This window comes from Pseudorca crassidens, chromosome 9, assembly GCF_039906515.1.
Source record: "Pseudorca crassidens isolate mPseCra1 chromosome 9, mPseCra1.hap1, whole genome shotgun sequence".
NCBI classification, from domain to species: Eukaryota; Metazoa; Chordata; class Mammalia; order Artiodactyla; family Delphinidae; genus Pseudorca; species Pseudorca crassidens.
Window position 1 is genome coordinate 70,889,668 of NC_090304.1, and position 12,204 is coordinate 70,901,871.

General features: G+C 42.9%; 1 pseudogene; it reads left to right on the plus strand.

Annotated features, from left to right (window-relative positions):
• The first annotated feature begins 9,627 nt into the window (after window positions 1-9,627).
• Window positions 9,628-11,978, plus strand: LOC137231153 (thioredoxin domain-containing protein 3 homolog; annotated as a pseudogene).
• The last annotated feature ends 226 nt before the right edge of the window (window positions 11,979-12,204 follow it).

The following is a 12,204-nucleotide window of genomic DNA, read 5'->3' on the forward strand; positions in this document are numbered from 1 at the left end:
GCCCCGCTCCAGGCAACCCCTTGTTCCGCGCGGGGAGACTCTGGTCCAGTCTGAGCGTCAGGCTTGGCAGGTTTCAGGTTGAGGTGGGTCACTGGGGCCTGGCAGTTCTGGCACAAGGTGAACAAGGCAATCGATGTAGGCTTTCTCCAAGCGCCTTCAGTGATCAGACTTCAGATGTCCTGGGAGGCTGGCCAGGTTTTGTTTCCTTCCCTTCACTAAGACTCAATATGTGTGTGTGTTGCGGGGGGTGGGGTGGGGGCTTAGTGTTTCAAGGAAACACTTCAAAGCAGTTCTCCTGACGTGATCCAGGAATCAAAGGAGATCAGTAGCTCTGTGCCCACTTCCTGGGTACCTGAGTTTTCTGCCCTGGGAGTTTTTCAAGCTGTATCTGTAAGGGATGATACCCATGTTGTTTTCTGTTCCCCACCTGCTCCTCCAGGAAATCTTGATATCTTGCTGACCTGTTCTTTCACTCCCCACTGTGATGTCTCTCCCAGTCACCCCTGGCCTGCCATCCGTCTCACCAGATCCCATGGAATCAGAGTCAAATTCCAGTTTTATCACATCCTCGCTGTGAAATCCTGAGCAAGTTTATTTAACTTTTCTGGCCCTGGTGGAAAGTTTTCCTTTTTCCTGTAAGTGAGGTTTTCAGAGACCTGGGTAGGGATCTCCCACCACTTTACTCTCAGGTGCTATATACAGTAACTGGTCGACTGCTTATAACTGCCCCCTCACCCGTCCTATTGGCAAACCCCATGTAGACTCTTTCTTGTCATCACACCCTGCTGAGCAGTGCCCTTAGACTGGGACTCCATCAAATGACTCAAGCCCAGGTACCTTCTGAGGTACTTGGTTCAGGAGAAATCCTGCACCTTTGTCCCACCTAAACCCTGGAGAACAGACCCCTCCCACCAAAGTCCTCTTTTCTCACTGGGCCTTGAGGGGAAGCCTAGCCACCTTTCACTTTGGAAATTTTCCAGGAAAGTTAGACATCAGCTTCTATACCCCGTTGAGCTCCAGGGACACAGGTCAATAAGCAATTAGAAAATGGTTTGATAAGTGTCACCATACTAAAGTACCAGGTGCACTTATCTAGGTGAGAGGGAATCAGGGAAGTCTTCCCAGAGAAAGTGACACTTCAGCTCAGTCCTAAGGGACCAGCAAGAGATATTAGGTCCCAGAGGAGGAGGCAGAGGGAAGAAGATGGCGAATTCCATAAGGAGGGAATCATGGCACATGCAAAGTTACCGAGATGAATGTGAGTACAGCTCATTCGACAACTACAGGAGTGGAAAGAGCTAGAGCGTGTTACGCAAAGAGCTGTCAACTGAAGAAAAACGTACACCCTAGAAGTTGCCAGTTATGTTTTATTCAGGGACCACACTGAAGATTGTAGCCCAGGAGATAGCCTCTCAGATCGCTCTGAGGAACTGTTCCAGAGAGGTAAGGGAGGATCCACAATATAGAGAAGTTTTTGTTAAAATAAAAACAAACAAACACCAAAAGATGACTGCTAATAAAAAAAACCACACATCTCAAGTTAATGAATTTAGTGTTTTTCTATGTATGGGAAGATGCAAGAGTCTGGGCTCATTGAAATCATTCCTTTGACATACATCTTAACTATCTAGGGCCAGTGTCCTGTTTTTCTCCATCCTGAATTCTCCTCAGGGTGCACTGCAGTGGCAGATGGCTTGATGGCGGGCAACAGTCTTTGTTTGTGGAAATGGCAGGCAACACATGTTTTTTTGTTCAAAGAGTTGAGTGGAGAGAGAGGGCTGGGGAGGTAGACAGGGACACAAACAAGAAGTGTCTCATCCGTTTTGAAATCCTCATCAAGATTTGAATGATTTCCAGAGAGCAACAGGAATTCACAGAAGGGCTATAAGTAGAGACTGAGAAGATCAGCTCTGCATTTTAGAAAGAACAGTCTAGCAACGGGAGAATAGAGGTTCTGGGGCTTGAGGCAGGAGGTTTGAAGGCTGTTCAAGTGATCCAGGAACAGAGGGGAGACTTGGATCCAGGTGTCGACAACGGGAGGAGCAGGGTGACAGAGATTGGAGGGAGGAAGCAGGGATGATTGCCAAGTTCTCGGTGTGTTCGAAGTCAAACACTAAAAAACACCCAAGATCCTCCTTGGACCTCAGCCCCTCCCAGAGCTTTTAGCCTACCTTTCTCCATTATCAGAAGTTCAAAGACGTCCACTCTTGTCTCCAGTTCATCACCTTACATTCCTTTGTTAAACAGCTGTGTCTGGGAGGAGAAGGTGATGAGCAGATGTCCTTCGATTCTACTGCTGGACCTGGTGGGTCTCACAGAATCATGTGGTTGGAATAGAGGATTGTGTGACTGATCCTAGGAGAAGGGACAAGGGTGCCAGGCGCATGAAATAATAGATATTTAGCTACAGGAAAGAAACCAAGATACTGCCCGTGAACATGTAACTCAAGACATTGGGTGGACAGGATGCTCCATCAGGGTGACTTGGCAGCATCTCAGGGAAGCAAGTCTGGAATGTGATGGTGATTTAGAAAACGGAACCCTTGTTAGTTGAACTAATCCCAGTGTTGAGAAAGAATGTATGGGCAGAAGAGGGCTACTCAGCATCAAGCGCAGAGAAAGAAACCCAGGGTAAGCAGCGTCCTTCCAAGCTCTGTCGTCTAAGTACCCTGCTTGGGGCTCTGGACATCACACTAATCCGGAGCACCTCATGCCTTCACGTTGATTTCCTGCTCACCATGCCCACCTTGTAGGTGTGAGGGCATTTGTGCCAGGGGCTTGAAACTTTCTCTCTGAAAGACAAGGTGACATATTTTAGTTCTCACCTTTCCACAGAAGTAAATCCTGAGCCAAAGTTTCCAGTGCAAGGGATTATTGGGGAAGTGAAAGCAAACATGAGTGGGGAAAGAGGAAAAGTGAGACAAGGAAGGGAAGGTGGCTGACAAAGAACGTACTGTCAGACCAGCTACCACGGTGGGCCACTGAGCTTAATCCTGCTGGGAAAGCCAGTATAAAGCATACACGTCAGCTGTCCAAGCCAGGTGAGGGAGCTGGGCTATCTACATACCACCTCCTGTCAATCACTGGTTGAACGCTGCTCCCAGGGATGTGGCAATTCTCCTTCACTTCCTGCTTGCCAAGTAGGCAGCTGAAGGGGGCTCCAGAGGCCAGAGAAGGCCCTCAGATTGGAGGTGGAAGTTGGACTGGTATGCCCTGAAGGGGTCAGGGGTACTCACAGTATACAAAGGTAGGTATAAATTCTAGAATCTTCTTCTTCTTCTCCAGGCATTTGGCTCTCTGCTCAGCCAGGCCTGGGCCTCCTGAGTTTCCAGCCAAGCACCACCATCCGCGACTTACCCTGAACTCCTGGAACAGCCTAGTGCTTCATGAAAGAACATCTCTCACCCCTCACCCCCTCACATTAAGACTAATTTATTAAGAGAAGTCCTCCCTCAGAGGCTTCCTCAGTTCTGTAGCATTACTACTGCAGTAACTAAAGAGATTTGGGAAGACACAGAGGTTCCAGAACGAAGCAGCTCCTTCTTTTGTGCCTTCTGAACAGAACCAAAGACACTGTGTATAGTCAGTATGTGCTGTTGGGGAGAAAAAATTTTCTTCTACCCATTTAGGTTCTTTCGGCTGGCCTAGTAACTAAATTAACAAAAGGCAGATTAACAAAAGAAAAACAAATTTAATTACATACGTATGGGATCCCAACAGACAGTGAGAGGCTCCCTGAAAGTCAGGCAGTTGAGGCTGAGATGCCGTATTCTGAGCTAAGAAGAAGGCAGTAGGGGTCTGTGGCTTCAAAGGGAAGGAAGACAATTCACAGGAAAATGGGAAGAGCCAATGTCTGGTGAACAAATGTTTACCACGCCGTGCAGAGAGAGTGGAACAGAGAGGATTTTGAACAGATAGGTCCTGCTGGATTCCCCCAGGTTTCCACGTGTAGCCCACACTCTCTGTAGTTATCTCTGGTGATAATTCTCTTCCTGGACCAGACCCTCCATCTAAATTCTTTTAGGCAGTTCAGGGGGAGGTAAAACAACAGTAACAGCAACAGCTCTTCCTGAATCTTTGGGGCCTGAATTGACTTCAGCTCAAACTAGTCCATAAGCCAAAGTGGCATATCTCAGGGATGCTCATTCTGAACCCCTTCAGTGCCAATAGTAATTATATTTCTGTCCCTAATAATAGTCATACATGTTAAAGAAACCAGAGAGCAGAGTTTAGTGTTTAACTCTTTCAAATGGACTTGAAACAAAAAATTAAAAAAGCAGATCATTTCACGAGTATTTTTAATAAAAACTAGACAAAGAATTATAGAATAACAGTATCACACAGAGGTCTTAGAAAGGTGTTTCTGAGAGTCTCACCACACCAAGATTCCTGGCACCACAAGCAATTGCTCACTGAACACCAATATTGTTTCCTGAAAAGCCCTACTTGATTTAAAAAGTCGCCACTCCCACAGTCCTTCTCTGGTGACAATCACAGTGGCAGAGGGAAAAAAGGGCCCGTAGCACCACGGCCAGTACATGACAGTCACACGGAGATTGTTTTAATGGCAAAAGTTGGATGTCATCTTTCTTGAGCTACAAATGAACCAAGTAGGGCTAAAATATAAGCTATGGCTGAAGATAGTGTCAAATGGAATACAGACATAAAGTATGTGGGCAGGTCATTAGTTTCCAGGAAATGGTTGGCTGGAATTCCTTTCCAAGTTCCAGGACACTGGAGCCATGGGGTAAAATGGTATATTTAGGATAAGTACAAGGAAGTACACACAAGCAACTTACAGGTTGTGGTCCAATTTATTTGTAAGTTGCTTGAACTCACTCTGCACTTTTACATAGGAATCTTTATAAATGGTGGCATGGGTATTGGACCAACTCATAACAGCCCATTTAACCCATGATGTAGATAAATAGTAGCATTTGTTGTAACCCCCACAGGACTGCTCGTTAGTGTTGGTGATCTAGGGTGCCATCCTTCACTATCTCCTCCTCTTGAATTAAATGTTCCCCTGGGTGATCTCAGCTGTCTCTACTGGTTGAACCATCATCACTCACCAATCACTCCAAATTGTACCCCTACTTACTACCTCTTTGAATGCTCCAGATCAACGTTATATATTCAACTGTCGGTTGGACATTTCCACCTGGAATACTTAAAATTCAACCAGCTACAAACTAAACTCACCATATCCCATTCTTCCCTCATTTTCTTATATTAGCCCCTTTTCTTGTTCACCTGTTTGCTAGGGTTAGAATCTTGGGGTCTTGTCACAGCCCAGCAATTTTATGGTGCTATCTATTTGAAGATGCTGTTATTTCTCTGTCTAGACTCATCCTCTCTCCCACCCCCCAGGCCAGAAAGGCTCCTCTTCCTTCTTCAAGACCCAGCTCAATTGCTGTCTCTCCTGTGAATATTCTCAGACACCCTTGGTGGCCACAATCCCAGAACAAGCAGAGTCAGTGCCCCCAAATCTCTCATTTAAGGGGAGGGGGAAGGGTAAGCTGGGACGAAGTGAGAGAGTGGCATGGACATATATACACTACCAAATGCAAAATAGATAGCTGGTGGGAAGCAGCAGCATAGCACAGGGAGATCAGCTCGGTGCTTTGTGACCACCTAGAGGGGTGGGATAGGGAGGGTGGGAGGGAGACACAAGAGGGAGGAGATATGGGGATATATGTATGTGTATAGCTGATTCACTTTGTTATAGAGCAGAAACTAACACACCATTGTAAAGCAATTATACTCCAATAAAGATGTTTAAAAAATTGTTTTAATGATTTCAGTGACCAAAAAAAAATAAACTAGCAAAAATCTGATTGAAAAAATAAATAAATAAAACTGCTCCCATACCATGTGAGCTGTTCTCTGAGGTTACCTTTCCCTTGTGGTAGTCAGTTTGCAATTTATCTGTCTTTCCAAATAAACTGTCAGCTCTTCCAGGCTAAGATTGATCTTGTTCTTATCTTCTTACCTCCTAGAGCCTAGCCCAGTACCCAGACAGGGGAAATGGCCAGGACTGTGACAGAGGCTTTGAACATGGAATTAGACAACCCAGGATGCAAATCTTAATTTTTCTGAATACTCCTTTTTCTATCTAGTAGGGTCCAGGGACATATCTACATTTTAATCATTTAAAATTATACAAACTGCATCCTCTAAACTCAACGTAAAATCTGCCTTCTGAGAAAATAACTGTATTTTCTGGTTCCATTGCTGGTTAACCACTTAAAATGATTTCTTCAGTCAATCTCTGAGGAGGCAAAGAGAAGAAAATATAGTTCTATGGGTACAGCCATGGAACTAATGTTACAAGGAGATTTTCTGTAATCCTACGGGTTGAGTCATGTTTCTTAGCACCAGCTCTAATTCTATGCTCTTAATTGCTCTTGAGCGATTTTTTCCTCCTCTTTAGTTTCTGCTGTGTGCTTTGTTTCAAATCAGATCCTCAGAAAGTGAAAGAGGATAATTAAGCATGATATTTAAGCCATTTGATTAATATTGCATTTTATAGAGGGAGGAATGATGATTAGTGGGTTTTTTTTATAGCAATACCAAATAAAAATTTTGTTAATGCTATTTCTAGAAAGCATCACCAGATCTGCAGCTCATTTTCGCAGGATATAAGCAATAGCTTTCGCTGATCTTACACTCTTTTGAAAAATGCTTCCGTAAGAGTTTTTTTTTTTTTTTTGAATTACAAATTGAAGCCATTGGTTTTGAGTGCCAGAATAAAAAACGCCACATTTTCTCATATTAATTTTACCCTGACTTCTATTTTATAAAGTTCATGCTATAATAAAGACAAATTACAGTCAAAAATTCAGCTTGCAGGCAAGGGAACCAAGGAAGGTTGTGGTGTTTGAAATATGATGATCATACTTCTCTGAGGAAAAAAATACTATTTGCAGTGGAGTAAACATGTAAGATTGGAATGTAAAGGTCAGATCCTGGCCAACCAGTCAGACAATTTAAAAAAGTCACATTAGGAATATCATAAAAGCCTGAAATTAAGGGCAGAGTAATAATATCTAATCTAAATTGTGTGATGAAAAAGACCATACCATTTATACTATACCAAAAGTTTAATTGCTAAGTGAAAGATCTTAGCAGCAAGTGACTTCTGGGTTTGTCGGTTCGTCCTGAGCTTACCTCTACCTCAGCCTTTTCTATACGATATAACTGTCTCCACCAGTTTCTCCTATTAGACTGAACTTCCTTCAGTGCGGGCACTCTGCTCTTTTCATATTTTAAACCAAACCTAGCATGGTGCCTGGCACAGAGCAGGCTCTTACTAAATACTTAATGAATGTATATATGAAAATATCAATGGAATGTTTCTAATGACAAAAAATTCCAAAACACTTATAGAACTAAGCAGAGCTCTTAATTTGAGCGTCACTCCTTGACAATGGAAATATCTCTCATAAACACAACTGGCTGTGTCCTGCAGAAACATAGGGTATAAATGACAAAGCCAGCTGTTTTATTTCCTCTCCAACAAGCTCCTTTACATATAACCAAAAACTACCACACAGGTCACATGGGCTCAGATGGCTAATCAGACCAGTGACCCATCTCCGACAGTGACAATAGTAAGGGACCTGTTAGAGGTAAAGAATGACTTTTTTCTTCAGTACATTACTTTTTTTTTTCTGAGTATAAATAGTATTCGTAAAATAATACAAAAGAACATAAATAAGAAAATAAATATCACCATAATCCTGCTATTAACATTTTGGTGCGTTTCCTTTACATTTTTTACATAGTTGAAATGAAACTTTATCAGTTTTGTGCCCTGATTACATCATTCTGAGAGCATTTTCCATGTTACTAAATTTTTCTCAAAAACATCCCTTTTAACGGCTGTATATTTTGTCTCATGGCATATTTTTCACTGTAATAAATAATGCTTGATGGAATCATCTTTCATTATAAATATCTTAAGCCTTTTTATACAGAAATATGATATAATAAACTTAAATGTATCCATCACCCAGCTTCAATCTATTTCTCCTCCCCTGGTCCAGATTATTTTGGAGCAAATTCCAGACATTATATCATTATGTCATTTAATTTGATACATTAAATAATATATAATTGTATATATATACTCTCTATATATTTACATATATTATTATAAATTATAATAATATGTATTGTTAGAGTATATTATATATATATTCATTTTTTATTATCAAATATTCAAGCTGTTATACAAGCATACCTCATTTTATTGCATTTCATTTATCGCACTTTGCAGATACTGTGTTTTTTACAAACTGAAGGTTTGTAGCAATGCTGTGTCAAGCAAGTCTATCGGCGCGGTTTTTCCAATAACATTTGCTCACTTTCTGTCTCTGTGTTACATTTTGGTAACTCTCACAACATTTCAAACTTTTTCATTGTTATTACACGTGTTATGGTGATCTGTGATCAGTGATCTTTGATGTTACTATTGTCATTGTTTTGGGGTGCTTCAAACCATGCCCACATAAGATGGCAAACTTTATTGATAAATATGCATGTTCTGACTGCTCCACCAACCAGCCATTCCCCATCTTTCTGCCTCTCCTCAGGCCTCCCTATTTCCTGAGATACAACAATATTGAAATTAGGCCAATTAATAACCCTAAAGTGGCCTCTAAGTGTTCAAGTGCGGGAAGAGTCACACGTCTTTCTTTAAATTAAAAGCTAGAAATAATTAAGCTTAGTGAGGGAGGCATGTTGAAAGCCAAGATAGGCTGAAAGCTAGGCCTCCTGCACCAAACTGTTAGCTAGGTGGCGACTGCAAAGGAAAAGTTCTTGAAGGAAATTAAATGTGCTACTCCAGTGAACACACAGATGATAAGAGAAACAGCCTATTGCTGATATGGAGAATGTTTTAGTGGTCTGGATAGAAGATCAAACCAGCTCCCACATTCTCTTAAGCCAAAGCCTAATCCAGAGCAAGGTCTAACTCTTTTCCATTCTCTGAAGGCTGAGAGATGTGAGGAAGCTGTAGAAGAAAAGTTTGATAGCAGAGGTTGGTTCATGAGGTTTAAGGAAAGAAGTCATCTCCATAATATAAAAGTGCAAGGTGAAGCAGCAAGTGCTGATGTAGAAGCAGCAGCAAGTTATCCATAAGATCTAGCTGAGATAATTACTGAAGGCGGCTCCACTAAATAGCAGATTTTCAATGGAGATGAAACAGCCTAATATTGGAAGAAGATGCCATCTAGGGCTTTCATAGCTAGAGAGGAGAAGTCAATGCCTGGCTTTAAAGCTTCAAAGGACAGGCTGACTCTCTGTTAGGCGCTAATGCAGCTGGTGACTTGAAGGCGAAGCCAGTGCTCATCTACCATTCCAAAAATCCTAGAGCCCTTAAGAATTATGCTAAATCTACTCTGCCTGTGCTCTAGAAATGGGAGAACAAGGCCTGGATGACAGCACATTTGTTTACAACATGGTTTACTGAATGTTTTAAGCCTACTGTTGAGACCTACTGCTTAGAAAAAAAGATTACTGCTTATTGACAATGCACACTGGCCACTCAAGAGCTCTGACGAAGATGTACAAAGAGATAAGTGTTGTTTTCATGCTGCTAACACAACATCCGTTCTGCAGCCCATGGATCAAGGAGTAATTTCGACTTTCAAGTCTTATTACTTAAGAAACACATTTTGTAAAACTACAGCTGGCATAGATAGTGATTCCTCTGATGGATCTGGGCAAAGTCAGTTGAAAACCTTCTGGAAAGGATACACCATCCTAGATGCCATTGAGAACATTCATGATGCATGGGAAGAAGCCAAAATATCAACATTAACAGGAGTTTGGAAGAAGTTGTTTCCAACCTTCATGGATGACTTTGAGGGATTCAGGACTTCGGTGGCAGATGTAACCACAGATGTGTTGGAAATAGCAAGACAACTAGAAGTGGAGCCTGAAGATGTGACTGAACTGCTGCAATCTCATGATACAACTTTAACGGATGAGGAGCTGCTTCCTATGGGTGAGCAAAGAAAGTGTTTTGAGATGGAATCTGCTTCCAGTGAGGATGCTGGAAAGATTGTTGAAATGACAACAAAGGATTTAGAATATTAAATCAGCTTAACTGATAAAGCAGCATCAGGGTTTGAAAAGGTTGACTCTAATTTTGAAAGAACTTCTATGTGGGCTAAATGCTATCAAACAGTACTGCATGCTAAAAAGAAATTGTTCCTGAAAGGAAGAGTCAATCGATGGGGCAAAATTCACTGTCGTCTTATTTTAAGAAATTACCACAGTCACCCCACCCTTCTGCAACCACCACCTGATCAGTCAGCAGCCTTCAACATCGAGGCAAGACCCTCCACCAGAAAAAAGATTAATGACTTGCTGAAGGTGCCGATGATGGTTAGCATATTTTAACAATAAAGTATTTTAAAATGAAGGAATGTACTCTTTTTTAGACATAATGCTATTGCACACTTAATAGATCACAGTATAGTGTAAACATAACTTTTACGTGCACTGGGAAAACAAAAAAATTCATGTGACTCACTTTATTATATTAGTTTTATTGCAGTGGTCTGGAGCTGAATCTGCAATGTTTCTGAGGTATGTCTGTACATAAATCTTTGATCACATTTCTGATTCTCTCCTTGGGGTAGAATGCAAAAAATGGAATTTCAGGTAAAGATGAAAACTCTTTAAGGCTTATGATAATCTTGCCAGATTGCTTTGCAGGAAAGATATATCCATTTATATTGCCACGAGCAACATGAGAACACCACTTCCCTGCACCCTAACCAACACCCAGTCATTGAATTGATTTTTTTTTTTTTTTTTTGCGGTACACGGGCCTCTCACTGTTGTGGCCTCTCCCGCTGCGGAGCACAGGCTCCGGACGTGCAGGCTCAGCGGCCTTGGCTCATGGACCCAGCCGCTCCGTGGTATGTGGGATCTTCCCAGACCGGGGCACGAACTCGTGTCCCCTGCATCGGCAGGCGGACTCTCAACCACTGCGCCACCAGGGAAGCCCTGAACTGATTTTTTGAAATGCATTCTGAAAGAATCCTCTTCATCCAGAAGCTGATGGTGAGCTCTTTGGAGTCAGTCAAGGTTGAGATTCAATCCTCAGCCTGTGTAGCCATGTGACATGTGAGTCAGTCTCTGAACATCTGTTTCCTCATTCAGTCGGTAACAATAACTACCACAGAGTTTTGTGGTGATTAGATGTAATGTTTATAAAGTGCTTAGCACAGTCCTGGCAAACAGAATTCAATAAATGGTATACGTATTTTAGACTAAATGTCCCATGAGGTCATGTCTATGGTGGGTTGTTTTTATTTGGGGTTTTTTTGCTTTTTGTTTGTTTTTGTTTTTTGTTTTTTGCCTTTGCTCAGTGTCCGATGCACCGCTGGCACTCAATATCGAATGAATGAGGGCTCCAGAGTAGGAAGGGTGGGGAGTGCAGCCCTGATGGGTCTCTTATCAGGCTCTCTGATGGCAGGAGACAGATGACCTCGATCTTGCGGAGCCGTCATGCTCTCCACCTCACTCTGGCCCCGATCAAGCCTGCAGTTGTTCACCCACTGATTCTGGAGGCTGTTCATCAGCAGATTCAGAGCAACAAGTTCCTCACTGTACGAATGAGAGAATTTCTGTGGAGAAACGAAGATTGCCTGAAGTCGTACCAAGAACGTGGAGGGCATTTCTTCTCTCAGCAGCTGGTGGAGTTCATGGCCAGTGGGCCAGTCTGAGCCTAAATTCTCCCACAAGGATGCCATCCAGATCTGGAGGACCCAGAGGGATGGGACCCACCCGAGTGTTTTGAGCATGCCACATGGCCCCAGATTCAATTCGTGGGAGTTTTGGCCTCACCAACACCTGTAACACAACCCATGGCTCAGACTGTGGTTTCAGCCACTAGAGAGATTGCAGCCTTTTCCCTTGACTTCAGTGAACAGTGCTGGTATGAGGAAGAGGAGCCTTAGCTGCGCTACAGTCCAGAGGAGGCCTGTCTGTCTGTGAAGACTGCTGGCATTACCCAGCCTCTTCTCGCAGACCTCTGGTCCAGAGCGTTCTCCTAGGACCAGGGAGGCCTAGGGCTCATTGCACCCTCTCTGCTGGCCACCGCCACCTGCGTAAGGGCCTAGCTCCTTGCTGCCGTCTCTTCTAGAACCTAACTCTCTATCTGCCTCTTCTCTGGAATGTCCATGG